This window comes from Panthera leo, chromosome C2, assembly GCF_018350215.1.
Source record: "Panthera leo isolate Ple1 chromosome C2, P.leo_Ple1_pat1.1, whole genome shotgun sequence".
Classification (NCBI taxonomy): domain Eukaryota; kingdom Metazoa; phylum Chordata; class Mammalia; order Carnivora; family Felidae; genus Panthera; species Panthera leo.
In genome coordinates, this window is record NC_056687.1 from 113756328 (window position 1) to 113783609 (window position 27282).

General features: G+C 45.3%; 1 long non-coding RNA gene across 2 annotated transcripts; it reads right to left on the reverse strand.

Moving 5' to 3' along the window:
• Positions 1-2942: 2942 nt before the first annotated feature.
• On the reverse strand, positions 2943-26351 carry LOC122198634. 2 transcript variants are annotated; one of them, XR_006193072.1, is made up of 5 exons: positions 26256-26351; positions 25045-25436; positions 10003-10176; positions 4811-4912; positions 2943-3221 (listed from the first exon to the last, which is right to left on the reverse strand). It is a non-coding gene; the product is annotated as an uncharacterized LOC122198634 (long non-coding RNA). The 2 variants fall into 2 exon arrangements; XR_006193073.1 differs by lacking the exon at positions 26256-26351 and adding an exon at positions 25674-25774.
• Positions 26352-27282: the final 931 nt, after the last annotated feature.

Genomic DNA, 27282 nt, shown 5'->3' on the forward strand with positions numbered 1-27282 from the left:
TGGTTATGCCACTGGAGCATCTTTAAAAATACTTAGCCCCAAGCTGATGAGCCCTTTCCTGCTGCTTTTCTACCTGAGCCAGCAACCTCAGAGCTTTCTGCGATTTCTGTTAAAAACACCCAGATCCCAGGAATCATTCCCCACCGACACAATTGTTGCTCACGCCAAGCACGGGACATATGGCCGAGCATCTGGGAGGGGGCAGATTAGCCAGGAGTGCTGGCGAGCGGCACATGCTTTCATTAGGATGGATGTGTCACAGTAAATCATTTTGTAAAATGTTCCCTCCCTTCTCTCTGCATAGCGAAACATAAAGGAAGATGAATTACCCCAAGCACCATAATGCTGTTTGAATATGCCAAAGCTTGTGCCTGAGACACTTACTGACATTTCCTTAAATATCTTTTTAATATCTTGGCCAGGTCAGGCATACCAATGGCATTACAGAGCTTGCAAATCAATGCCCCAGCTGTTTTGGTTTTTTAATAAAACTGAATGTGATCTCTTTAAAATGATTGCCTTCCGCCCCCCTAGCTTTTTTACAGGGCTTTCAGAGAGCGGGACTGTGGGAGCCCTGAAGTCAGGAGTTGGCTCTGAAAGAGTGGTTGTTCCTTTGGCGGGTGGGGGTGGGGGTGGGGGGCAGAACTCAACCATTTGCTGGATTGTTGTCGTCATCTTTTCCTAGTCCCCTGCCTCACAGATCCCGATCTACACGATTCCCAAGACCAATTTGCGGTTTGCTGTTTTTAAGAAACGAATTGACCAAAATCTCGCTGAAAAATCTAGAGGTTTCAACTTCTAAAAATTCATCCCATCGGTTTCTACATCTGGGATCAGCCCAAGTGATTTATTCATAATTTTATTAGAGATCCTTTTCCAGGGAAATTCTTTGTATCAACATAATAGAAATTGAAAGAACCCCCTACCAAGAATCCGACCATATGCATGTGACTTTTGCCCCCTGAAAAAAATGGGATATGTAAAACTGTCATCAACAGTAACCATCTTGGCCACTGGATATCCACAGTCCCCAGTCACAACAGGAATTCCTCATGCAAATAGGGACGTGGTCCTGTCAAATTTGAGGTCCCAGTAGGAGGAAAAATCCAATATAAGTGCCTATAAATCAGAGTTTTATAATGATATTAGTTGACTGCTACTTATGTGGGTCATAAATGTGACACCACAATAAACAGTCAAGTTTCTTTGAGGATATTTGAGCACTCTTTTATTGGCTTTGAGGAATCACAGCACCTCCATCAGGAAAGTCTCATTTGCTTTTGTGCTTTAATGCTTTTATTTTCTGTAGTTTGTACAAAATGTCTAAGCTTTTTCCCTTCCCATATTTTGCCTGGGCTACATTAGTGCAAGTCTGTGTTTTCCCTGGGCCTGTAGAACCACAAGCCAAATTAAGACAAATGGGGAGCCGGAGCCTCAGCTGGGCCCCCAGAGAGGCCTCCTCCCTCTGCCTTCCCCTGCGCCGACTTCTCACAAACCAGCTTCGAAGCAACTGAAATTTCCCTTTTTGATTTTTTTTTTTTTCTGACCACAGGCAAAGTCCTGTCTCCTCAGTTCTCTCAAAGTTATCCGTTCCCGAATTTTACCCTTAACCACAGTGGAGGAAAGGGAATAGCTGAGGTTAGGAAATATGGAAAGAATGTTAGCAATGTACCACTAAAATATACATTAAGAATATTTTCAGCAAGTATAATCTCCACGTTGAACTTCTAAATCTAGAATTCTCCTGTCATGTGACCATGTTCACATTTATGTGCGCCCCTTTCGGCCTCAGTTCAGCCCTTCCTGAATGAACTCTCTGTCAAAGGTAGGACTGATTAAAAATAGACAGATTAAGTTTCCAAGTTTTCCTTCCTATTCAACATTTGGCTGCACCAATTATAAATGTCACAGCGGTTAGGTTAAAATAGTTGTCTTTTGCATGAGCCAGGACGTGAATATCATCAGAGATTTTTAATAGGCAGAAAAACAGAAGTGAAAATATACACAGAGACAGTGCCTTCAATCGAACATTATTTCTGTTAATAGAAATTCAAAGTCATGAGTACTTTTGCTTTAAGATTGTCACCGAATATTACAATTAGAAAGGGACTTAGAGATCTTTTCATTCATTCCCCCATTTTATGTAGGACAAAATTAACAATAGTCACCATGGCCATTGTATATGTATCCCCTCATTTGGTCCTAACCACCCTAGAATGGGTCACCCCCATTTTGCAGATGGGAAACAAGGCAGAGAGAGGTGAAGTAACTTGCCCAAGGCGAAATGGTAGAGGGAGGATATCGGGTTCCTAATTCAAACATTAGGTCAGAGAGCCTCCAAGGCCTTGAACCCTTGTGTCCAACAACTGGCCTCTTTGCTCTGCTCTGGGGCATGTGGAGGGCTGCTGGCTGCCCGGCTTTGCCGGCTCCTTCTGTGTGACACGTCTCCCCCTCACGCTATTTTCAGGTTGGTCTGGAGTGGCTGTCATGATCCAAGATGAATCTGCCTTGGTCCCAAGGGCCGTAGCCAGCCTCCCCAGACATGCATGCTGGGCTGCATCTGTTGCTAATGGCATTTCCAGATTTCTCCCTCTTCGTGAGCCCCCCGCTTGGCAGCCTTGCATTTCCGTGAATCTAATGTGTATAGTCGTGCTCCTCAGCTGTTCCAGTCTTGGCAAGAAAGCAGTGATGTCTGTGGCCAGGTTAACTCTGAGGGCAGATGCATTGTGGAAGAGATGGCATCTTACAGGGGTTAGGTCTCTGAGTCCATCTCTGCAGGGCTGAAGCTACCTTGGGAATGCAACGTGTGTGATACTGATGGCCCCGGACATGCCCAACACTCATACATTCTTTCTGTGTAAGTGAATTTTCCTTAGAGGTGTTTTCCCTCCCCCCCCCCCCCTTTTCTTAGTGATATATTATAGTCACTTGAAGGTCACGGTCTTGTTCAACTTTTTTCTCTGTTAGCTAGCAGAGGGCATTCAACTTTGGAAACCAACAAATGGTTGTTACATGCAAAAAAGAATAGCCTGTAGTAAAGCCCTCTTTTCTTATTTGATGTGCGTGGTGGATTTTGGCATTTCTCAGCTACCCACGACAATGCTGTATCCCAACTTCCCTTTTAGGGAATTCTCTCTCTCTCACAGCATGAGACTTTAGCAGTCTGTAAGTTCAAGCAGCCACTGTCCACTCTGGAAGCTGAAAGGGGAGGTCCCTGTCTCCTAGGGTAATAACAAATGTGTAAGGAGAGAATTCAGAATAGCATCTAAAACATGGAGTAACTGCTAAGTACTTGTCTTTCTTCTTCATCTTGATCTTGCTTGCCTTCTCTTTTTGTTCCTATTATTCGATGACTATTCCTCTATGGCAGCCAGCAGTCCGAACTTGGCCACTCAGACTCTTTCCCCTAGTGTATTGAATGTTGTAGGATTGACACAGGACAGGAGGTAGGGTCTTATTTTTTAATTGTGAAATATTAACAACACTCCGGGAAGAGTGCATAAAACCATATGAAAGGTTTACAAGTAATTGAAAGCAAGTGTCATGTAGCACCACTGTCAGGATTATTTGCCTCCTGAAGCCTTCTATGTGCCCCTCACCAATTGAAACCCTCTTCCTCGCTCAGGGATGGCTCCATGGGTGTGGCAACCTGTGCAGCCACACAGGACTTCATGCTCAGAATCGTCCGGGGCTTCGTTTAATGCTCTGCAGTTGCCATCTTGAAACTCTATAATCTTTGAAGAAATGATTCTGCATTTTGCACTGGGCCCTATCCTATTTTTACTTCTAAATAGGCTAATCCTATTTTTACTTCTCGAGGTAACTATTATCCCAACTTTCGTGAAAATGATTTTCTTGCTTTGCTTTATAATTTCACCATCTACCTGAGCATCTGGAACTTTCATCCCAGTGGCATGCTCTGACACACTGCTCCTTCTGTAAAGGCTTGCCAGTCCCACGATTCCTGTTTCAAAGCCCCCATGTTTCCTTTCAGTATTCTCCCAATAATTTTACTTTGCTTAGATTTGCCGGTATTGATTTCTGTTGCTTGCAACCAAAGAAACACAACTGGTACTGTTTGTTACTAAAAGATGCTTGATGGAGAGAAAGTGTATAATAGGTTTTCTTTGTTCTGTTCCTTTTTGCACACACCCCAAACTCCTATGAAGGTTCTACAGATTTGAGACTAAAAACCAGCTAACATTCAATCTGACACATTCTTATCTTCTAGCAGAAGAAATTAAAACTTGAAATTGTGAAAGCATTTACTTATATTTAGGAAAATATCATCTTCAGGACAGGGTATGAAGCCCAAAGTACCTGCCAAGGGCACTTTTTTTCTTTTTGGAAATATTACTTCAGGTTGCTAATGGGTCACCACTTTCTTGGAGACTACCCACCCCCCCCCCCCCCAACATGTGGCTGAGATAGGGCTCTAAATCTCTGGCAACATGTGTGTCCTATCCCCCTAACCTCAATGATTGGTGCAGGGATAGGCATGTGACCTAAAAGAACCAATAATAATTCTCTCTAGAAGTTTTCTGCTTGAACTATCAGGGAAGTTGATCTCTTATCTTTGGAGATCCTGGAAAGATATAGGTTTAGGATCGCCAAGTTGTGGAGATTGAGGTCAACACACAATAGGCGGTAAGCAGAAGCCATAAGCAGTAGAAGCTGTGAGGTACTCAGGGATTTGGTAGTTGGTTATGGCATAAAAGCAGAGGCAGAGAAATGCCAGCTACCAGACTGCTTTGAGCCTCTTGGGTTACTGTGGGGTCTAGAGGAACATTTAGTGCTCCATGAAGCTCACCTTTGTCTCTGTCAAGATGGTTTCCTCTGCTTCCTTACTTCCTGGCATGTCCTCAAGTCAACTTCCAACACCTGTCTCAGCCTCTACCATCAGAACTCGTGGCTGTAATGAAAAACAGTTACAAACCCTGGACTTGGTCATTTCACTTGAGACCCTTAAAAGAACCCTTCTGCAGACTCACAGGGCTTAACCAACCACTGTTCTTACGAACTAGGAAGCTTCTCTAGGCTCAGTCCCTGATGAGGGAAAACAGCTCAAAGTCAACAACATCAAAATGGTAACCTAATGAAGGGGAGCTGAGAGAACAGCCTACAACATTGGGATATTGACCTGATGAGTCCCGAGTTCTTTTTTCTTCATCTCCACGCTCTCTACTGTATTTCAGGCTATTAGAACACTTCATCTGGATCAAGGTTGCTCTCCCTGCTTGCAGTCTGATTCCCCTCAACTCCATAGAGCAACCAAAGCAGACATTATAAAGTAATATTAAAGCAGCTTCCCATTGCTCTCAGGATATGGCCCGAAATTCTTAGCATGATTTTGATACATTTTTCATCTTGGTCCTTGCTTACTTTTACTTCCCCAGCCTTGCTCCCACTTCCCCAGCCTTGCTCCCACTTCCCCACCTCCACCCCATAGCTTACATTCTCTGTTCCAGAGCATCACCCTCTTCGCTGAACTCACTCTTTTGCCTTTCTCACCTTTTATGCAACTTTCCTCACTTCTTTAAAAGGTTTTAGCTTAATGACCCTTCCTCCAGATTTTTCCCTGAGCCCCAAAGACTGGGGCATCGAATGCATCCATAGAGTTCTTCGTTTTAAATTAGGAGAACCCTTTAACTCGTCTGTCTCTTGTAAGTTCCTTGAGGGTGACTGGCTCATGTTTGGTGCACAAGTGCAGGTATGAGATAAGAAACATGGAACGCTTCTCTCCTGCAGCTGGAGCCCAAGGCTGTGGAGAGGGTAAAAGGAGACCAGAGGGCTGTACTAGCTGCTGGGACAAAAGTTGGGCCAGGGGTCCCACCCACTGGTCTAGTAAGATTACTAGGAACCATGAATTACTTGGTGAACTACCACCCCAATCAGTTTCATTTAAGGCAATCCGGCAAACCCAACCCATCTTCTTTTCTTGAGTATTTTAACTGGCAGAAACTAACAGCCCTTCCCAGCCAGTCAATACTTCCATGGCGGACAAATTGCCGATCTCATCATTTCTAATAAAAAACAAAGCCAAACAAACCAAAAAAGTAACAAAAATCACAAACTAGGATGCCTGATGAGCTGTACTAAAATCCTGGCTTGGGAGCCCATTAGTTGAAATTGGACTGGTGGCAGCAGGAAGTGGAAATTGTTAAACAGATTCCTTAAAATCTGTTAAAATAGGAGGAAAGATAAAGAAAACCAGAACTGTCACCTCTAGCCTGGCCAACATGGGAAGAGTTGATAAGTAGATGACAGTAGATTTTCAGCAGATAGGAATGTTGGTTTGTTTTCTTTCTCCTTTTAAAAGATTCCCTTTCTTTAGGAGACCCTGATATAAGCAAACAGACAGACACTGGAAGGTAACAGCTTGTTCAGAGAGCACCGAGCTGACAAAAAGATTCTGGGAAAGTCACCTGAATTCTTGGAGCCCCAGTTTCTTTATCTGTAAAATGGGATTAATGATGACAACCGAGCTTTCCTGCCTGCTGAGAGATGCCTCAGGAGAGAGTGTTTTAGAAACAGCTCTGCAAAAGCCAGAGGCCTCTGTAAATGCAAGGTGGCTTTAACCCTACCCATCATGGCCTACAGAAGAAACAAAGCCAAGGAAATGGGGTCAGTATGCATTAGATTTGGGGAAGTGTTTCTGAACAAAAGTGAGGAGATCAAACTTTATGATAGCCGTAAGTAGGAGGGAAGCACAGAAATCACATTTGCTTTCAAATTAATTATTTTAAATAAATTCCCCTTATCAATTGTGGTCTATTGTTTTGGGGCATCCCAGACGGTTTTATGCAACGTCATGTTGTGTTTAATGCTCTTTGTTCATCAATTTATTTTTATTATTTTTTAATTAAAAAATTTTTTTTAACGTTTATTCATTTTTGGGAGAGAGAGAGTCAGAGCACGAGTGGGGTAGGGCCAGAGAGAGAGGGAGACACAATCTGAAGCAGGCTCCAGGCTCTGAGCGGTCAGCACAGAGCCTGATGTAGGGCTGGAACCCACGCACTGTGAGATCATAGCCTGAGCCGAAATCAGACAGCCAACCGACTGAGCCACCCAGGAGCCCCGTTTTTGTTCATCAACTTAAATCAGTTGGCAAAATAGTTGTAGGAATGGAGGTTCCCCTCTCTCTTCAGACAGAGAGGGGACACCAAAGGAATGTTCAAGAATGTATTTCTATCTGGGTCTAAAGTAAAGGTGGACATTGGTAGCAGTCAAAACCCGACTGAGGATAACCACAGGACACGCACGTAGCTACATCCTCTTACCATAGCAGACATCGGCAATCAACCACAGCACCTTTTCCCTCCTTAAGCCTGGAGATGGCCTCAGAACCCTTCCTAACTCAATGGTAACTTGATCAGGTCAGGGTAAAATCCATTTGTCATGCCTGGTCTAGAGCTGAAGCGTGACTCTTCATAATCAAAGTGTTAAGCAGGTATTAGGTTATGCCTTAATTCCCTGTGGAGGAAATTAAACCAGCAACTTATGAGTTTGTGACTTATTCTTTCATTTTCAGAACACTTATTGGTTGTGCTTAATTCTAGGCGAAGCAAACAAGTTAGCAGAGTTAAAACGAAATGCCTGGGTTGTAATTCCATAGACGTTCCTCTCTCTTCATGCAGCTATCCAGGATATTTGATCCTTCTGATGCCATTAGCTGTTGGCTTCAAACAACTGCGAAGAAGAGGAGGAAACCTGACACTTTAGTTGGATGATGTTTATACAGATGCAGCTTCTTCCTCAGCATATTTGGTTAGGAAGAGCTCAATGAGCTCGAGGCTGAATCTCAGGAATGTGTAAATAAAGTGACATTGACACAGACCTTTAGGAACATTTACAAGCCCCATTCTAACCCCACTTAGAGCAGAGGTTCTTAATCTTTATTGGGCATGGACCACTTTGGCAGTCTGGTGAAGTTAATGGAGAGCCCTCTCAGAATATGGTCTTTAAATAAAACAGTAAAAGAAAACACATGGGTCATACAGGAATCTGGTTGTATTGAAATCGTTATTGGAATATTTTTTAAAATCGATGATATAATAATGTATGTGCTTTTTAGAAAATTTTCTTAATGTTCATTTTTGAGAGACAGCAAGAGCGAGCACGGACAGGGTAGGGGCAGAGCGAGAGGGAGACAGAATCCCAAGCAGGCTCTGTGCCATCAGCACAGAGCCCAATGCAGGGCTCGAACCCACAAATCGGGAGATCATGACCTGAGCCGAAACCAAGAGTTGGACACTTAACCGATTGAGCCACCCGGGTGCCCCATATATGCTTCTTTATTAAGCAGTAAAGATGTATGGGACAATTGTCATGTTCTATAAAATTATCTGTAATTTAATTTTTTTTAATGTTTATTTTTGAGACAGAGAGACAGAGCATGAATGGGGGAGAGAGGGAGACACAGAAGGTGAAGCAGGCTCCAGGCTCTGAGCTGTCAGCAGAGCCCGACGCGGCTCGAACTCACGGACCAGGAGGTCATGACCTGAGCCGAAGTCGGAAGCTCAACCGACTGAGCCAGGCAGGCGCCCTAAAATTATCTGTAATTTCTATTGGTGGCTAAGTCACAGGTACCGACCGCTAACACTGCTGTGGTTTGTGAGCACATATAAAAAGAGTTAATGAGTTTCAGAAAGAGGTTAGTAAAAATGAAGACGGATTTTTGTGCCCCGCATCCAACTAATTGAAGAGCCCTCTGCAATTATGTCCTCGGATCCCAGTTACAAACCTCCGACTTCAACAACTTTGGACTTGGGGATCTCCAGGCTTAGGAGGGGCAACATCCTTACCCCTAGTGCTTCATTTAGAGAACACTTTATGCAAAAGAAAACAGTTCTACAGATTGCTTTGCTCTGGTGTGTGACTGCCAGGCTCTCTGCTGCCAGTAGAGAATCTCTTCTACTTTCAGAGTGTTTCCCTCGAGGGTCACACACAGCTTAAACACATTCTCTGGCATAGAAACTGTGTGGATGTGCGGAAATGGGGGCTTAAGCAGGTTAAGTGACCTGACCTACCGAACTAAACAATGGCAAAGCCATCATAGCCTGCAGCCTCCGGTTTCTAGAGTCAGGAGGAAGTTCTGTTACTGACGGCCATTTTCTATCCCTGGCAAATTGAGGGTTAAGAAGGCCAGAGGCTCTTTCTAGATCTGACCTGAACCAGAGGTCCAGGAAAAGAATTTCGCAGATAATCAGGGACTCCTCACAGTCTGGTTGGGTTTATTTGACACAGCACCTACCCTTGAAATTTTCTACAGGCTTCTGCAGGGAGATTTCAAAGAGGTAAATGACCCCCTACGCCCACCAGGTGTTGGTGGAAGTACTCTAACAGTATTATTATTGAAGCATTGTCAGTGGTAGATACTTGTGTTTTGTGGTTGGTTTTATACTAGGTCAAATGAAATCATGGGGTATATGGGTAGGGGTGGGAACTGGGTAAGAGGAGACATTAAAAAAAATTTTTTTTTAATGTTTATTTTTGAGAGAGAGAGAGGGACAGAATGTGAGAAGGGGAGTGGCAGAGAGAAAAGAGGGAGAGACACAGAATCCGAAGCAGGCTCCAGGCTCTGAGCTGACAGCACAGAGCCCAAAGCGGGGCTCAAACCCACGTATCATGAGATCGTGACCTTAGCCCAAGTCAGACGCTTAACAAACTGAGCCACCCAGGTGCTTTTTTTTTTTTTTTCCTTCTTTTTAAGAGGAGACATTTAAGAAAATATTATCCTTGGGTCCAGTAGCCTCTGACACATTATAATTTACATTCATGTTAGAATTTAGGTTATATTCTTTAGGTCAGCATTAAAGTTGATTAATGATTTATTTTCATTGCAATTTCACTTTTTTATTTACTCATAGGTAATCACAAAAAGTCTCCCTAGAGTGACTTAATACTAGGAAAATAACTCCTGAGAGTAAATCAAATAAACCCTCTCCCTTCAGCAATAAGGATGCTTGCAAACAAGTCCAGTACTCCTAGGACACTGCTTACTCAGATTCTTGGTGTTGGCATTATTCATGATGGCACTTGCAGAGGTGAGCTTCTGGGGCATCTCAGTTTCTCCTGGATTTAGGTGATGTTGGGGAGTGATGGGAAGGAGTAAAGACCACTTTCTGGGACTTCTTGGAAGAACTTGGGCTTTTGATTCAGTTGCTTTTTCTCCCACTGGCAAGAAAAAGTTACCCAATATATGCTCATGTAAAAAATATAAATAATACAGAAGTGAATTAAATAAAAAGTTAAAGTCCCTTTTCTTTTGCCATCTTCCAACCCCACTCCCCTCCCCAGAAGTTGAGTATCTTTCTATGAACCTTTTTCTATATATAGGTAAGTACACAGAAAATACATAAATGCAAATAAAACACATAGCTCTTTACATAAATGGGAACCTGTTAGAATTATGCATATTTTTATGTTCCTTTTTTATTAACAGTGTTTCTTAGATCTCTGTGTTTGCACACAGAGAGCTATCTTATTCTTTTAGGTTTTTTAACATTTGTATTCATTTTTGAGAGAGAGAGAAAGACACAGCATGAATGGGGGACGGGCAGAGAGAGAGGGAGACACAGAATCTGAAGCAGGCTCCAGGCTCTGAGCTGTCAGCACAGAGCCCAACACAGGGCTCGAATCCATGAACCATGAGGTCATGACGTGAGTCAAAGTCAGACACTTAAGTGACTGAGTCACCCAGGCGCCCTTAGATCTTATTCTTTTTAATGACTACATGCAGTCCATAAGGTAGCTGGGTATACTGTATTTGTGTAACTAGTTTTCCATGCCTGGACATTCATGTTGTTTGCAGGTTGCGTTTTTGTTGGTTTAGTTGCTATTAGAAACTATATTCCAATATTATTCTACCTCTTTTAAGCTGCTAAAAACCCTCCTTCAGTGTGCCTTGCCCTCTGCAGGAATCAGGGCTGAGTGAGAAGAATAGAGAAGTCAGAGGATGCAATCAATCCCTTTTCTTCCCGCTCGCTGATCCTGATCCCTTCCTTTCCCCTTTCCATCTCCCACCTGAGTTTGGTCCAATGCACAAAAGGAGAGCTCCCCCTGCTGGGAATGCCCTTCGCTTCCTCCCTCTCACCTGGGTAACTCCTTTCATCCTGCAAGCCCGGCCTCGAATTTTATCTTCCAAGGCCAGGCCCCACCGCTCTGGTAAGTGGGCCCCTCCTCCCTGCTCTCTTGGCTCCTGCTCCATCCCAGATCATTTTAAAATCGCCTGCCTGTACACCCGGCCCCTGAGCGGAGGGAAGGAACTCACTGTGGTCACCGTGTGTCCTCAGCTTCTAGTAGCATAATTAGCATGTTGCCCAGTGACAATACAGGTGACCTGAACTGCGGGGCCTTCAGGTGAGCAGCTCCTGACATAATGTATGCTTGGTCTAGTTACCTTTAAATGTGTGTTGAAGCCGACATTAGATTATGAATCATCTGGATAGCATCTGAGATGGAGCCAGGTGTCCAGATGAAGAATAACATTGCAAAAAGGTTATAATAACACACACGGTTGCCAGCATCGGTCAGTCCCCTCTGTGGCCTTCCTCACTCTCATGACATCCATGGGGATCATTCTGATCTCGGCAGTAGGCTCCAACAGACTCAAGAAGAGCAGTACCTGTTCTGCAGGTTCTATTTTAAATTTTTATTAGCATTTTCACCCATGCCCTGCCTGCTATCTCTCAGGCACGTTGCTCCCCCACAACCGGTTCAGTTATTCCCTTCCCAGCAGCAGCCCTGCCCATCCTCACGCCTCTGTCAGGGCTGCTGGGATGTGAAGGGCTTCCCGCTCCCAACTCTGTGACACAGAGACGGCCGGCAGGCAAACAGCTGGGGCCCAAAGGGGACTGCATTTCTGTAGCCTGCTTGACCTGGGAAAGCAGAGCAGGAGAGGAGGGAAGGCAGAGAGCACAGAAGGGCTGGAGAGAGAGGCAACCTGAAGCAGCTGTTGAGGCTGAAGACCCCAGGGTTGAGGCTGACATTTTGAATCCTGAAACTCCAGACTATAAGGTATCCTGGGGATCAGCTGGTAAGTATTGGAGCCAACGCACAGCTTGGGTACAGGCAGGGAGGACACCGTCCTACGTAAAGCACAACGCATTCCAACTCCACCCCTTCCACCAGACTGTTGCTTCCTAATTCAACCTGCATAGAAATTCTGGGGTGACTTGGGAGTAGGCCACAATTTCCCACTCTGGCTTACACAGCTGGCCAGGAGGAAACTCTTATCTATACAGTGGCCCCAACAGTGAGGGAGGAGGGAGAGGAGGGTGGAGGAGGAGGAGGAAGAGAGGAGACGGTGGAAGAAATGGTGTGGACCGGGGCCTCCTCCTAGCCTTCGTTCTGCAGAGACTCAAACTGACACCTAGAAAGGTGAACACCCACCCAAGTCACTCGGATGCTAAACCCGTGATAAACCTCCACACTAGTCTCTGCTCTTTTCCACATCACACGTTTCTAAGAAGGTAGAACAGGCATCAGCCACACTTCTGGGATAATCTAGGTCTCGGGGAGGGGTGTAGTATGGCTAAAATGCCTCTTCCACCAGCCTTGCAATTCCTCGTATACAGTAGTTTTACTCACTGATCTCATGTTTGGTTCTTTTACGAATGCAGACACCCTGGGGAGAAGCAACACAATCTCATCAGGAATCATTTCATTAAATCTTTTCTGTACAGGGGCACCTGGGTGGCTCAGTCGGTTAAGTGTCCAACTTCGGCTCAAGTCACGATCCTGCGGTCTGCAGGTTTGAGCTCTGCATTGAACTCTGTGCTGACAGCTCAGAGCCTGGAGCCTGCTTCGGATTCTATGTCTCCCTCTCTCCCTCTGTACCTCCCCTGCTCTCTCTCTGTAAAAAATAAGAAACATTAAAAAATTATAAAAAAATCTTTTCTGTAAAGCAGATTTGAGCAAAGCTAAGGTGTAGACTAATAAAGGCCTGGGGAAGCTATGTGTGTGTGTGTTAAGGTTTCCAACACTCTGAGGGAATACAGATGCCCAAAGGAAAGAGGTTTCAAGGTTTACTTCTTGCCTAGAGACTATCTGACTCTTCCCCTGAGAGTGTGTGCATGGTCACTCTGGCCACAAAGTACAATATGGAGTCACCATAGTTCACATCCTGGGCTAGCTCTCCTACAACTAGAACCTCCCACTGACCCACATACTTCTTGGCAGCGCACAGGAAGGTGAGTCTATGCTGATCAGCTGATTCGTTCTTTAAAGTGGAAGACAGCCAGGGAGATGCGTCAGCCACGGTCTTTGGCAGCAGAAGGTGGGAGAGCCGCCCTTTCGAGCAAGGTGCATCCTGGGCCAAGAGCTCGTGTCCAGGCTCCTGAAGTCATGTGCTTGTTCCCATGAAGTAAGGAGCCCCCTTTCCTTCCTCATAGGTGGACTTACAAGGTCATTGCTTTGCTCCAAAGGGGTCTCTCTAAACCCTGGCAAGTGCTCACATTCTGGTGGCTCTACCTTTGATAGTTATTTTAGGTTGCTTCTAAGCTTTGTCAAGTCTCCACACATCTCCTTAGAGAAGTCCAGAATGGAAAATAAACATGGTGCTATGATAGCTGAGCATGTCGGGAAGACTGTTTAGAGCCTAGCCCCCTCATTTTCTTCGTGTCCCTTGTGAGGATGAATAAAAGAAAGTAATGTATCCAAAGCTCTCTGAGCTCCTTGGGGAGAGGGATTACGAATGCCCAGATTCCGTGGTTATACAGGGCATTTAATAATACACTAACAGCTAGACTTTCCCCTCCTTGGCAGAATTTGATTACATGAATCTCCCAAAGGTCTCCTCTGAAATAGAATTTTCTAAAAGTCAACAAAAGTGGAAAACATTACAGTCTTCCAATAATGACTGACCCCAGACGAGGTTCTGCTAAATCTGGGGGAGGGGCTGCATTTCCTATGGGACTCACAGAATTCTTCCTCTCTGGAAAGTCTCAAAGACTGGAGCGGTAATGGGAAACACAAGAGCGAGTTTGACTACTGAGACTTAATAAGGCCTGACATTTCTATGCCTAATCCTCATATATATTCCATTATGGTGATTTTCAAGACAGACACTAAAATGAGTCCCTCTTATGTACATGGCAGGGGGCGTAGGGGTGGTGCAAGGCAAGGGGTGAGGGAGGAGAAACTATAATCGTAAAAATAAGAAAAATCACAATTAATCCCAACCAAATTTCTGGAGAGACCAGCACTGACTTCTATTTCTCAGAACACTGCCCCTTTAACTTATCTGCCAGGTTTCAGTGAAATCCTAAACTATGTTCTCATATACTTACAATACGAAATCCAACGTAAAACCAAATGTTTTAGCAGTAGAGACGCAAAATGACATTGTGGAAAGCTGGGAGAAAGAAGGTTTGGTAAGTCGACTCTTTAAAATATCCGAGCCTGCCTGGGCCTGGACAAGGGAGGAGTTTGGACCCCAGCTGCCCAGCTTCTCCCTGTGGCTGCTCAGACATCCTTTGGTGGTTCTGGTGGCAAAACAAACAAAACAAAACAAAACAAAAAACCCAAACACGAAACAAAACAAAAACCAACATATAACTTGCTGCACAAAAACTGAGCCGCTCCCAATTGTAACCGTTAGAACGTGCAGAAAATCGCGACTATATTCACGCTGGCCCCATCAATGGAAGATTACATGTCTCATGTAAAGCTGCAGTACCGTCCACCCTCAAACAGGAGTAATTTTGTGCTATTTTTGGATGGTGTGGTTCTTTAAAACAAAGTGATAAATTAAAGTGGCCTCAGTAATGCAGCAAAAATGTTCAGCTGTTTTAAGGCAAATGGAAAATGTGGTCTTCGTGTACAAAGGAGGAGTCAGCAGATGGAAAGGTTTGGAGTCGGCTCTCAACTGAGTTCAAAAGAATTTCAGCCAGTCAGTCTGGTATTGAACTTTGGAAACTATGCTGTGCCCCAAATTGTGCCTGGGCATGAGGAGTTATTAAGGAGAATTGTTTTTTTCTTCTGGAATTTCCAATTAATAGAGAATTCCTTGAGGGCAGGCACAATGCCTGTTTTTTCATGATAGGACCCTGACTTGCCTAGCCATGTTAATGGTCCACCTTCTCCGGCTCTCCCAGACCACTCAAATGGCTCAGTTTCGGTCACTGGCAGCATCCGTCACCTCTTCCAATGTTCTCCAAATGCAGGCCCTGCTTCTCCGCATTTCTCTTAGCTAAATCCTACATCCCACGCATCCTTCAAGGTCCAAAGTAAACCCTCGATTGTTTCTTAAAGTTTTCAGCCTGTGCTGGCCCCTCCTTTTTTCCTCTCCTATTGCACTTAGGGTTGGATCCCAGGGAGGAGTTTGGCTGAGCAGCAGGGAGAAGGGGAACATCCAGAAATAGCAAGGGCAAAGGCAGAGTAGGTACACCCCAGTGATGCTGAGGACGGGGGAGAAGGGGAGAGGATGAGGGGAGCAGGAAGGCGGTCTTAGAAGATGAATCCAAGTTAAAGTCTAGGTCACTCCGTACCTGAGTGGGTCATTTGGGGGCAAAGGAGGTCATGTGCTGGAAAGCTGCGTTCCTCTACTTGCAGAGACCTCCCTGGGGTGAGTGCCCATAGTATCCGTAAGTCAAATAAGTGAATTTATGCTAAACCCATCAAACCTAAATCAAAGTGGTGCATTGGCATGAGGAGGGGATGAGGTAAAGGGAGTTTCAGGAAGTCTTTCTGAATTAGGGTCTCCCCCACAATCCCCTCCGCAACACCAAGTTCTTTTGTTGCTGTTGCTGTTGTGCTGTATCAGTTGGAGCCTGGAGAGGTACATGTATGCATGGGTGTCTGGCTCCCTCCCTAGGCTGTATGCTCCCTGGACAGGAATGTGGTTATTATTTCACTCACTGTCGTATCCCCAGGGCCAAGCCCAACACCTCAATACGTATGTGTGAGATAAATGAAGGAGTTCACCCTCGATGAGCTGGTAGCATTTAAAGAGCGCTTTAGAAAGAGTGTTCTGGCAATGGTGTGCTGTGCAGGGGGAGAGGGGGAGAGGGGGAGAGGGGGAGAGGGGGAGAGGGGGAGAGGGGGAGAGGGGGAGAGGGGGAGAGGGGGAGAGGGGGAGAGGGGGAGAGGGGGAGAGGGGGAGAGGGGGAGAGGGGGAGAGGGGGAGAGGGGGAGAGGGGGAGAGGGGGAGAGGGGGAGAGGGGGAGAGGCTCAGAACCACAGCTTCCGTAGCGTATCTTCTGGACTTGAGAAATTTCTGGGATTTGTTGTTGCATTGTATTTCTTGCCTAGGAGAAAACTCCTCTTCTCAGTCCTAGCAGGATCTTCCCAGACAGCCCTCCATGCAGCAGCAATTAACTTCATGTTTGGTCCAACGTGATGCATCGTGCTTGGTGTATGGTAGACACTGTCCTAAGGACTTGACAGGTTGTTAGTCCAAGTTCTCCAGAGGAACAGGAACAATAGGATATACACACACATATGTGTAAAAAAAGATTAAGGAGATTGGCTCACGTGACTATGGAAACTGAGAAATCCCAAGGTCTGCATCTGGCAAGCAGGCGACCCAGGAGAGCCAAGGGTATAGTTCTAGTTCAAGTTGCGTCTGAAGGCAGAAGACGACTGATGTCCCAGCTTCAAGACGTTCAGGCAGGGAGAGAGAGAGATCTTCAATGGATTGGAGGACACCCACCCACGTCAGGGAAGGCCACCTGCTTTACTTAGTTTACTGATTCAAGTGTTAAGCTCTTTCAGCACAAGCTTACAGACACACAGAACAACGTTTGACCAAATAAATACCTGGGCACCATGTGGCTCAGTCAAGTCGATACATGAATTATCCATCACGCATGTGTTAGTTCAATTAACCCTCACAACAATCCTATGAAATAGTAGAACCATTATCCTCATCATTTGGGGGAGCCAGGATTCCAGCCTGACAATAGGTTTCAGACACTGTAGTATTATTTCACGCTGCCTTGGAAAACCATCCTAGGGCTTTCCTTCACACTTGCAAGTGATTTTCATTTTATTTTATTGAGTAAGATAACTTAGCAACATCAAATAAAAATTTTAAAAAGAGTTCATTTTTATGTGTTACTTTCTGGTTCTCACACACTTCTACATGTAATTTCAAACAGAGCCTGGTTTGCCTCAAGTTTATACGCAAATTTAGAAGTAATGATGGCATAAACAGTGTCACCCTCACCTGGCCCTAGTCATGAATAAAAACAGCATGAAATGATTACCAACTAATTGTACTAATTATTATTCTTTAATGAATGTTTAATATACAACATTCACTTGGTTTGTGGTTCACTTTCCTAAACAGGAGCCAAAAAAAGTGAATCTATCAGTTATCATAGAAGATATTTACATCAGATTCTCTTCAGATCAAGGGAATATGAGAGATGTCAAATGTTGGATCTGAGAGATAGGAATACAGGTAATTTTCTCTTGGTCTCCTTTTTTGCCCTTTTTTACATATCCTAATGGAAACCTCTGTAACTCACCTTATGTTTTTTTAATGTTGTACAATTATAGCACTAATTAAAATAAGACAAAACTGGGCCGAACCGCCCATAAGAAACACTTCTATGGCTGCAGGACCATCAGGGCTGGTGGTCTATATGCCACCCATGCTCCCAAAGACCCTTTAGTGGCCTTTCTTATCATGGCTCAACCCACAACAGGGCCAGAACATAGGGATCCCCACATCAATATCCCAACATACTGGTTTTCTCTGAGATTAGAAGTTATTTAGTGACAGGCCAAAGAACAGAACCCAGGCTTCCTGATTCCCCACTTATCTGTTAATTATATCCCAAATGAGCCAGCTTCCTGAATTTTTTTTAGGAAGGTTTATCACATGCATTTTCCTGCTTTGTATTGGGTTCACGGGTTCATGGCTGTAGGAACCGAAATACGGTAATTAGGTGCAGGGTAGCAAAAATACAGTGTGCCCTCACCCTCCTCACCCATGGTGGACATCATTCACGGGTCAGAGAACGCTCTTCCTTGAGCTCAGCTTTCCTTCAGATCCTTCTCAACACAGTGCTCCAGGTAACCACTACAAACAGCTGGCTCCAGATGAACCTACTTGCTCTGCCTGGATAGGGTGGGGATGTCAACACGGATTCTTTTTCTATCTGGACTTGCTTCTAACACTAATCATGGCTATAAAACCTGTACTTGCTCACTCTGCTTGAGAGAACACATTTTGAACAGAGGTACTCAGGCTGGAAGCTACTTTCATCCCAAAGCAGGTTCCGGACACAGGAGAGCTAGGGAATCCCGTCTAACCTGTTTACTGTGCATGCTTAGAAAGCCTTAAATGACCAGTTCAAGCTCCCACAGCTGGATTCAGGACAGAGCAGAAACCAGCCCCCAGGCAAGCAGACGCTTCGTCCAGTGCTCTTCGCCACTGCCTATCTGACTCTGGGCTTTATCAGACAGAACAGAGAAAATGTTCCTGGGATCTGACATGTGTAAACACTCCTCCATCACCCTGGCCATGGCCGCTTGCCAAAACAGGAATGAGGCCAGATTTAGTGGGTCCTTCAGCCCGGTGACCCTGGTGGAAACAATCCCCTGATATAGAACAGAGAGAGCCAGAGAAAAATGTGCTGTCCTACAAAGAACAAAGCCTGGGATGATTCATTCTCCTGATCCTGGTGATTTACCACTGGATGCCGGTCACTCATACATGGCTGTCAGCAACTTTGCAGGAATTCTAATCTGGATGCTTGTCCTGAACACATAATTCCCTAGTTACTTCCTCATGGTTCCCAAACATTCAGAGATTTCCTGGGAATGCTTTCCTGGTTGGCCTGCTAGTACTTTGCAAGAGACTTTTTTAAATACCAAATAGCCGGGGGGCCTTGGGTAGAACTTCCTTAGCTTCCCTGGACGTCAGCTTTCTCATCCTTAAAAATCAGAAACTGGACTAGCTTGACTTGCAAGTCTCTTCTGGCCTTGAAGCCCTAGGACAAGACACATTTGAGGAAACACTTTTAGATAGAAAACTCAAACAAGTGTTTCCTAGATCTTAAAACTTGGCTGGTTACCTATGTATTGACGGGACCAGGCAGATAGGTGGGCATAGCCTCTGGGGAGGAACCCACCATGTTCCCACTCCACGGAGGGATCACTAATGCTCAGATCACTATTGATTTATTTCTTGCCAAAGTTAGTAAGCACTTATAAAGAAAACTAAATTATATAAGCACCATGAATGTATTATGAAAAACAACACAGAATATGTATAAAGTCTTATGTATATAAGTAAACATTTACATACAAACAATATGCCATTTGTAAGGGGACATATTCTAAGTGGTTTTTTCCTAGGCATGTAAATTTAGTTTTATTTTTATAGAAATGGAATCAATTGGAACACATTACTCCGTTAAGATGCTTTTTGCACTAAACAGTAGGTCTTGAAGTCCTTTGCCATGTCAGCTCACAAATCTCTTTTTAAATGGCTACAGAGGATTCATCGTGTGGATCTATCATGTTTAAACTACTCCTTTTTGTGAATCACCTATTGGTGGATATTTAGTCTGCTTCTAGGGTGTTGCTATTTCAAAAAAATATTGCAATAAATAAATTTTTGCAACATAGATAAATTTGTGTCCATATATTTGACCATTTCTCTAGAACAGATATACCTAGAAGAAAAACTATTGGTTTTACAGAAATGCACAGCTTACATTTTGAAAAATTCTGCCAGACTGTCCTTCAATATGGCAATACTAACAGAAGTAACTATTTCCCCATCATCTCATTGATCTTTCATTGTTGTTTTATATTTGCATTTTCTTTAGTACTAGCAAGATTGAGCACATTTGCATGTTTTTTTTAGCCATGTGTATTTCTCTCATGGATTGTCTATTTATGCCCTTTGCATATTTATTAGATTGCCTTTTTTGTTATCAATTTATAAGAATGTTAAAAAAAATGTTTTTAATGAGCTCACGTACTCACCACCAAGGTTTGATATTATTGACTCATGGCCAATATATTCTCCCGTCCACTTGTACCACACACATGGATTATTTTGAAGCAAATCCCCAATATCATACCATTTCATTTTTTTTTTTTAACGTTTATTTATTTTTGAGACAGAGACAGAGCATGAATGGGGGAGGGTCAGAGAGACCGGGAGACACAGAATCGGAAGCAGGCTCCAGGCTCTGAGCCATCAGCCCAGAGCCCGACGCGGGGCTCGAACTCACGGACCGCGAGATCGTGACCTGAGCCGAAGTCGGCCGCTTAACCGACTGAGCCACCCAGGCACCCCTCATACCATTTCATTTTTAAGTAAAGCTAAAAGATCAGAGCTCTTAAAAATATCCAAATCATATCCAAAAAGAAAAATAATTTCCTTAATATCACTAACCATCCAGTGTTCACATTTCCTTCATTAGCTCTTACATTTAAAAACACAAAAACAAACAAACAAAAAAAAACACCTCAAGGTCAAATACCCAGTAAATTTCCTATTCTCATAAATCTTTAACAATGTGAATTCAGACCCAAAGAAGGCCTATGAATTTTAATTGGTTAATAGGCCTTGCAAGTCTCTTTTAATTTGTAGATTCTTTCTCTTATTTGTTGAATTCTGGTTATTTTTCCTTAGAGTTTTCCACAGCCTGGATGTTGCTGATTGGATCTGATAGTATCATTTAACATGTTCCTGTAACTTTGAGTTTCTTGAGTATTTGTATCTAAGGCTTTCTTATATTATTCAAGATGGAGGTTTTGACAAGAATACCTTATAGGTATGTTGTATATTTCCAACAAGGCCAGGTGACTCTAGCTGTCTCTTTGTGAGGTTAGCAGCCATTCCTGACTGTGTTAGTCTGGGCCCACCCAGGAAACAGAAATCACACATGAATCCAAATATTGGGGGGGGGGGGGAATATAAAAAGTTAACTATGATATGAGAGCAACTATGAAAAAGTAGAAATCTCTACATGTTACCCTAGGTCTTGGTAAAAGGAGATTAGAAGTGGGGTTCCCTGAAGGCTGGGGCTCCAACTTCCGGTTGCAGCACACTAGATGAAGGAAGTTCAGTTCACTGGGCTTCCCCACCAGAGCTAGTCCACAGTCATCAGGCAAGCCAGAAAGAACCCATGCTTGCTTGCATCCAAGCAAGATAGCAGGATGCCACTATGGGTGGAAGGCCTGTTGTGCAGCATTTACGTTGGGAGGACGGTGGGAAGCAATGTTCTCAGGCCCAGGGTAGCTGATGGTGGAGAAGAGCGCACAAGGGGAGCTGGGGCTCTGCAGCGGTGGGAGGCCTGGAACGCACAGCGTCCACATCACAAGTGCTGAGGTGAAGGTGGTCACTGGGCCCAGGCTGGGGCCCTGAGGTCTCTGAGGGACTGCACATCCTAAGCACATGGCTGAAGCAGAGCAATCACTGTTGAGGGGCCATGCAGCTAGAGCAGGAAAAATACTCAGACACGGACGGAGAGAAGCCCCCCTCCTCCAGCGACGTCCCTCCTGCGCCCTCTACTGACAAAGCCTAACATCGCACTCATTGTAAAAGATGCTTCAAGAGTCCAATCCATTATTACAGAGCAGGTACTGAAGGGTGGATGGGAGGGCTGAGAGGAAATAGATTGTTAACTCACACCTTGATCAGTAGCTCAGTCCTTTATTCCATTAGGGGTTACAAGATAGTTAAATTCTAACTCTATCTTTGTTCACTAGCTGGAATGCTCCTAGAGGAAGAAACTTCCTCCAGCTCTTTGGTTGCCCTGAGACACAGTATGTACAAGAAACTGGCTCTTTCTCCACAGTCACCATTTTTCCGCTTCTCACATATTTTAAGTCTTTAGGGCCCCAGTTTTCTTTGCTCATTCACCAGGTCTGATGTGAACGCTCGCTAATTTTGGCTCCCCAGCATCCCCTTCTTGCTCTGGTCCAGTGCCTGATTTCAGGTCAAAGCTATTTTATTAGCATCTCTTGAATCCTGACTCTGCCTATAAATCCCCTGAACAAATGGGAAGTGGACCTTTTCATTCACAAATCACAGAACAGTCACAAACACCTTATGAAATGGGTGTCCTCATCCCGGCTCCACAGATGGGCCACCTGAGGGCTTGGAGGAGAGAAGCCAGCACTTCCAGGTCCCCAGCTGGTAACGGGCCGAGCCGGGGCTAGATATGCTTCACTCCTGCACCATTAGAGCTTGCCGGCCCTAGAAAGTCCCAGCCTTCTGCTTATTTCTCTCTAGGTGCCTTCAAATGCATTTGTTTCCTGACTTCCACCAGTTCTCCGCTTGCTTCTGAATTTCTAGGTCATGAAAAATGTTCTCTTAGAATCATCACTAGGAACGCTCTTCCAGGATAACCTCCTCCAATATCCAGCCCAGGTCTTAATTCCCAGGCTGCGGTTTCTTCTCAAACAGGAGCCTAATTCCATTTAACCGCGTTTTGATCCACACAATTTAATTGCCGTGTATGTTCTCTGGTGTCAGGTTGATGGGACAGGCACCTCTCTAGCTTTCAAGATGCTGTTTTGGCCTCCCCCACCTCCACCCCCGCTCCCTCAACACATACAGACAGAAGAGAATGAGGATAGAGGTGAGAACTTCTCTTCCCAAAGGCAGTTATGCTACTCAGGGAATTGTAAAGAAGGAAATACACAACACCAAACTTGGCACCGACATTAAAAGTGGCTCTCTTCATTCTCCACTTTCAGGAAACCATGGGCCAGCTGTAAAGTCTTGACCATTCCAGCTGCGTAAAGACCGCTGAAAATCATACTGAAGCCCTTTTCCTCTCTTCCCTCTCCAGTTCACTTTTCTTCCTCAAGCAAACACCTGCCACTTTTCCTTTTCTCGAGTCACCTCCTCCACCCCGCGGTTATCACCCCCACCTCCTGGTCTTCCTTAGCCCTCTCCCCAGCATTCCTTCCTTTTGGTCCATGGCCCCCTTGTCTTCCTCTCTTTCCTTCCTCCTACCCTAGCTTTACTGGCAAAAATCAAGCAAAATAACAAAAGAATGGGGAATAAGTAAACAGCTGCCTGCCCTCGCTTGGAAGTCCCTGAAAGCAGCTTCCTTCACCTCCATTGATAGAGCGTCTCTGCGTTTCAAAGTGTTTGGCCCTCATTCAAGGCCAGTCACAGTGGCCGTGGAGTCATTGTGTTGAGATGAAGGTAAATCCAGGCAGTTTCTATTTTTAGATGCAATTGTGTTTCTGGAAAAGGCTGCACATAATAGGAAATCCTGAGTGTGAAGACTGTTTCCTGCCAGTTGAAGCATTGTTGTCTTTGGCCGTTCTGACAATAGCAGAAGCCCTCGAGTAAGTGGACAAAGGTGTATGGGCAGGGTGAGGAAGGAACCCGGCCATGTGGGGCGGAGAAGCAGTCAAGTGTGGAGGAGTTGAGGAAAGTGGGGATTGCTGGGGAAGGTGATTTAACACTGCAAGTGAAAGCAATTAAGTTATAGACTCCGGTCAGGATGGGAAAAAAATGGTTTACTTTTTAAAGATATCTGTGGAAACGGGGTCAGCTAGGGTAAGACATTGTCTGCTCGATATGTGCAGTTATAAAAACGGTCGATAATGAAGGGCCTACCACGCAGCTATTGCTTGACGATCTTGGGGACGATCACTGACAAGGAATATGACCGGGATAGGGATAATGGTATTGGGAGAAAGGGAGTTTATCCAGCCCTAAGAAACTGAAGACTTTCCGCTGGAGTCTCTAGAGAGTTCTGAAACAGAGCCTCCCATCCTTAAATATGGATACAAATCACCTGGAATCTCATTAAGACAGATTCTGATTCAATGTCTGGGAGGAACCGGAGATTCTGTATTTCTAACCAACTCCCAGGTTGGTTCTGCCAGGTGACCATCTGTTTACACACCGAGGGACCAGGAGAACACCTATGGAAATGCATCTTGAGAGTGTGGAGTCAGGGTCAGGGGACAGGAAATAAGGGCGAAGGTACGGTAGGAGTGGCACTCTTATAACTCAAGGCTCAAATCCTGGTGAGATCACGGCAGACACTTGCTTTATGGAGTAAGGAACCCGTTAGTTGGGACGGCTGGCACCAACATCGCCGAGAAGCTCATCAGTGGCCGACTTCTGCAGGCCAAGTCTGACTGAAAGGAGGTGCCGCATTAGATCTGGGCTTCAGTTATCTGTGGGGGAAGGGTGGCGGCAGGTTCTAACCTGGAAGATCAGAGGCCAGGTGGAGTCACTAGCCTATTTAGGAAAGGTGAAAGTAATTGCCATAACGGGAAGCAAGGTAGAGAGACAACCCTCGGGCCTCTAAGGGCTTTTGGTGAGGATTGACGGACCATAGTGCACCCAGGGGTCAGACAGGGGAAGCCGGAATGGGTATTCTCGGCCTATGTAACCAAAAAGGTGAAGGGCAAATGAACAAAAGGCCGGTGTCAGCAGCCACAATGAAGAACTGTAACCTTTCACCCAGTTTCTAGAAGCCAGTTCTCAGAGGCAGAGTACATGGAGGAAGGACCCTACCACATGCCATACAAGTAGATTGTGTAGCTCTACACCTAATTCTTTTTAAATTCTTGAGAGAGAAAGCGGGAGTGGGGGAAGGGGCAGAGAGAGAAAAATCCCAAGCAGGCTCCACAGCCCAACACGGGGCTTGAACTCACGAAACCATGAACCCCTGACCCGAGCTCAAAGAGCTAGAGACTTAACCTACTGAGCCACCCAGGTGCCCTTACCCCTCATTGTTTCCCAAAGGTTCCCGTAGACTTTTGCTCCAGTAATTCTACACCAAGGAAAGGAAAACACCTAGATCTTTTCAGGATTTGAGTGAGAACTGGTAACAGGAGACCCAAAACACCCCCATAGCCCCTGTTAGAGTAGACCACAACAGAACTAGGAGATAAGCAGCCTAGGTCAGTCTCAAAACAGGCCCAATAGACTTGCGGACCATTCTTTCTCCCCACCCGGAATTGTTCCCCCAACTCGAGTTCTTAGGCCTGACCACAAAAACAAGGCAGAATGCAGCCAAAAGATACAGCACGCAACCCGCCCCCCGCCCCCAAGACCAGTTACGCCAGTCTACCAGAACAAGGGGGAAGCCTTACCTTATATAAGGAAAGTACCCTCTCAGGTTCCCACTCAGGTCCGATATGCTAATAGGAAAACGAAAAAAAAGTGCTTCATCCCAATTGGTTGGAAGAGCCTAATCGTGATTGGTTGAAGAGCCTAATCGTGATTGGTTGGAAGAGCCTAATTGTGATTGGTCAATAGTGGCACAGGCAACTCAGGCAGCTCATTGGTGCTCTTTGGAGCCGTGGTCTTCTGTGTTAAGCCCGGCTTGTGTGTCAGGCTAACTCCTGGCCGCGTTCTGATTCTGTTTTGCAGTTTGGTCTGACGATAACAACTAGTAGAAGGCACCGTGGCTGCACAGTATTTCTCATTTGGAACTTATTCCCATGGTCTGTGTTTCAGAATGGTATGCTGATGATCCAGTTCTCTATGAAGGAGAAGGAGCGGGGAATGGAGGGGGAGCGGGTTAAGGAGGGAGAAGAAAAAAAAAAAAAAAAGCTCGATTTGGATGCGTGGCATTTGCTGACTTTTAGTTTGTGCACACTCCCACCATGGCCAGTTTCAAGCCACCAACATGAAGTCGTTGAACACAAAGGTGGGACGAGATGTCTCCGTTCCTCAGAGTATAAACAAGGTGGTATATGGAACAGCTGGCAGAACTCACCTGAGAGCCCATTAGAAATCAGACCAGGTCCTGTGAATGATACCTGCCTTCCTGTAGCTGGGATACTAGTCACTTCCTAAGCCTTACTGAGATTTGACCCCAATCATCTGCAGCAATCAGCTGCAAGGAGGAGATGCAGGAGCAAAGCTTGAATCTAGCAAACAGTGTCTAGCAAGGGGTCTGGCTCTAGGGAGGCCTTCCTCTAATCTCTAGGTAACAGGAGGCTGCTCCCTTAGCACGTGGGAGGGGCTCCTTTTGCCAGCCCTGAGGTTCTAGGGCACGTCACCCCAGGTTTCCCATCTCAGGGTTCCACCCTCTTCTTGTCGGGGCCCTCGTTTCCCCAGAGGAGGCACACCAAGGGTATGACTCCAACTTCTTTTGTTACCGCAACACCCTGACAAGCCAGTCCAAGGCCTGGTGTTGTTCATGATTGGCCCTCCAGCTGCAGTAGATGAGGATTCTAAAGATGCTGCCTTAGAAGCCTTCTGGCTTTCACGGTGTGTTCTAAGCTTATGGTTGGCTCATCTTAACCTGTCATTTTCTTCAACAACTAACCAACTCTATAATCTTTCGCCACTGTACCTCTGACCTGCCAGAGCTTTCGCATAAACTGATGCATTTCCTTCCAGCAGACTCCATCCCCGCTCACTGCAAATTAGCCTTCTTCACAAGCTGAGTAAGAGGAGAATCTGCTAGAATCTTTCAAAGCTCCACTTACGACTAACAATGGGGTCTTGTTACCATGGGGCTAATGAGTGATTCCATTCCACAATTACATCCCAAGGGTCTGTTTCCCAGAATAACTTCCAGCACCAACTGTCTTAGGTTGAGTTCTCCTGAATCAGACCCAGACACAAGGATTTAGGTGCAAGTGATGTATTGGTGAGGAGATCCCAGGAAGCACTTGAAGAGACAGGGAAAGGCGGGAAGCCAATGAAGGGTATATAACCAAGAGCCTTCTGGGGGACACCAGGGCTTAATCCCACGGGGAAACATTCTGGAACATTCCTGTGACCCGCTCCCCAAGGGATAAGAAAGTTGATTACTTATCCACCCATATCTCTGCTGTCTTTGCCCGAGGGCTGCATCTAGGGGCATTAGCTCACTGGAGTCCCAAAACAGCCCTCAGCAAAGAAAAAATCAGGTGTTTACAAAAACAGCTGTTGGTATTTAGAGGTGAGTGCCAAGGAGACATGGGCTGGGCATGTCAGCCCCTGCTACAAACTTGTATCAGAACTGAGCTAAGTGGGTTACCTCACAATGGCAGCAGCAGCAATACCCAAAAAAAATGACCCAGCCCAAATGGGGATGGTGTGTGGAAACTCTTGGGGAAAGAGAGACATGGTAGACACCAGGTGATGTTGGTGTTGGAGTCACTGGGTGACACAATGCTGAGGAGTTGCAGCTAGGGAGCTAGAACCCTGCCTTGCTATGCGGGGTGAGTCACCAGGCCAGTTTCTACATGAGACTTTCCACTGAGCTGCCAGCAGATGGAATCCGCGGATGGGTTAGTCTGACAGAGAGGCTGCTACGGGTTACCTCTGTGCCTTCCAGGTACCCATGCCTAGCCCACTTAGGAAAACCCCTCCAACAGTCCCTTGAAAGTCCC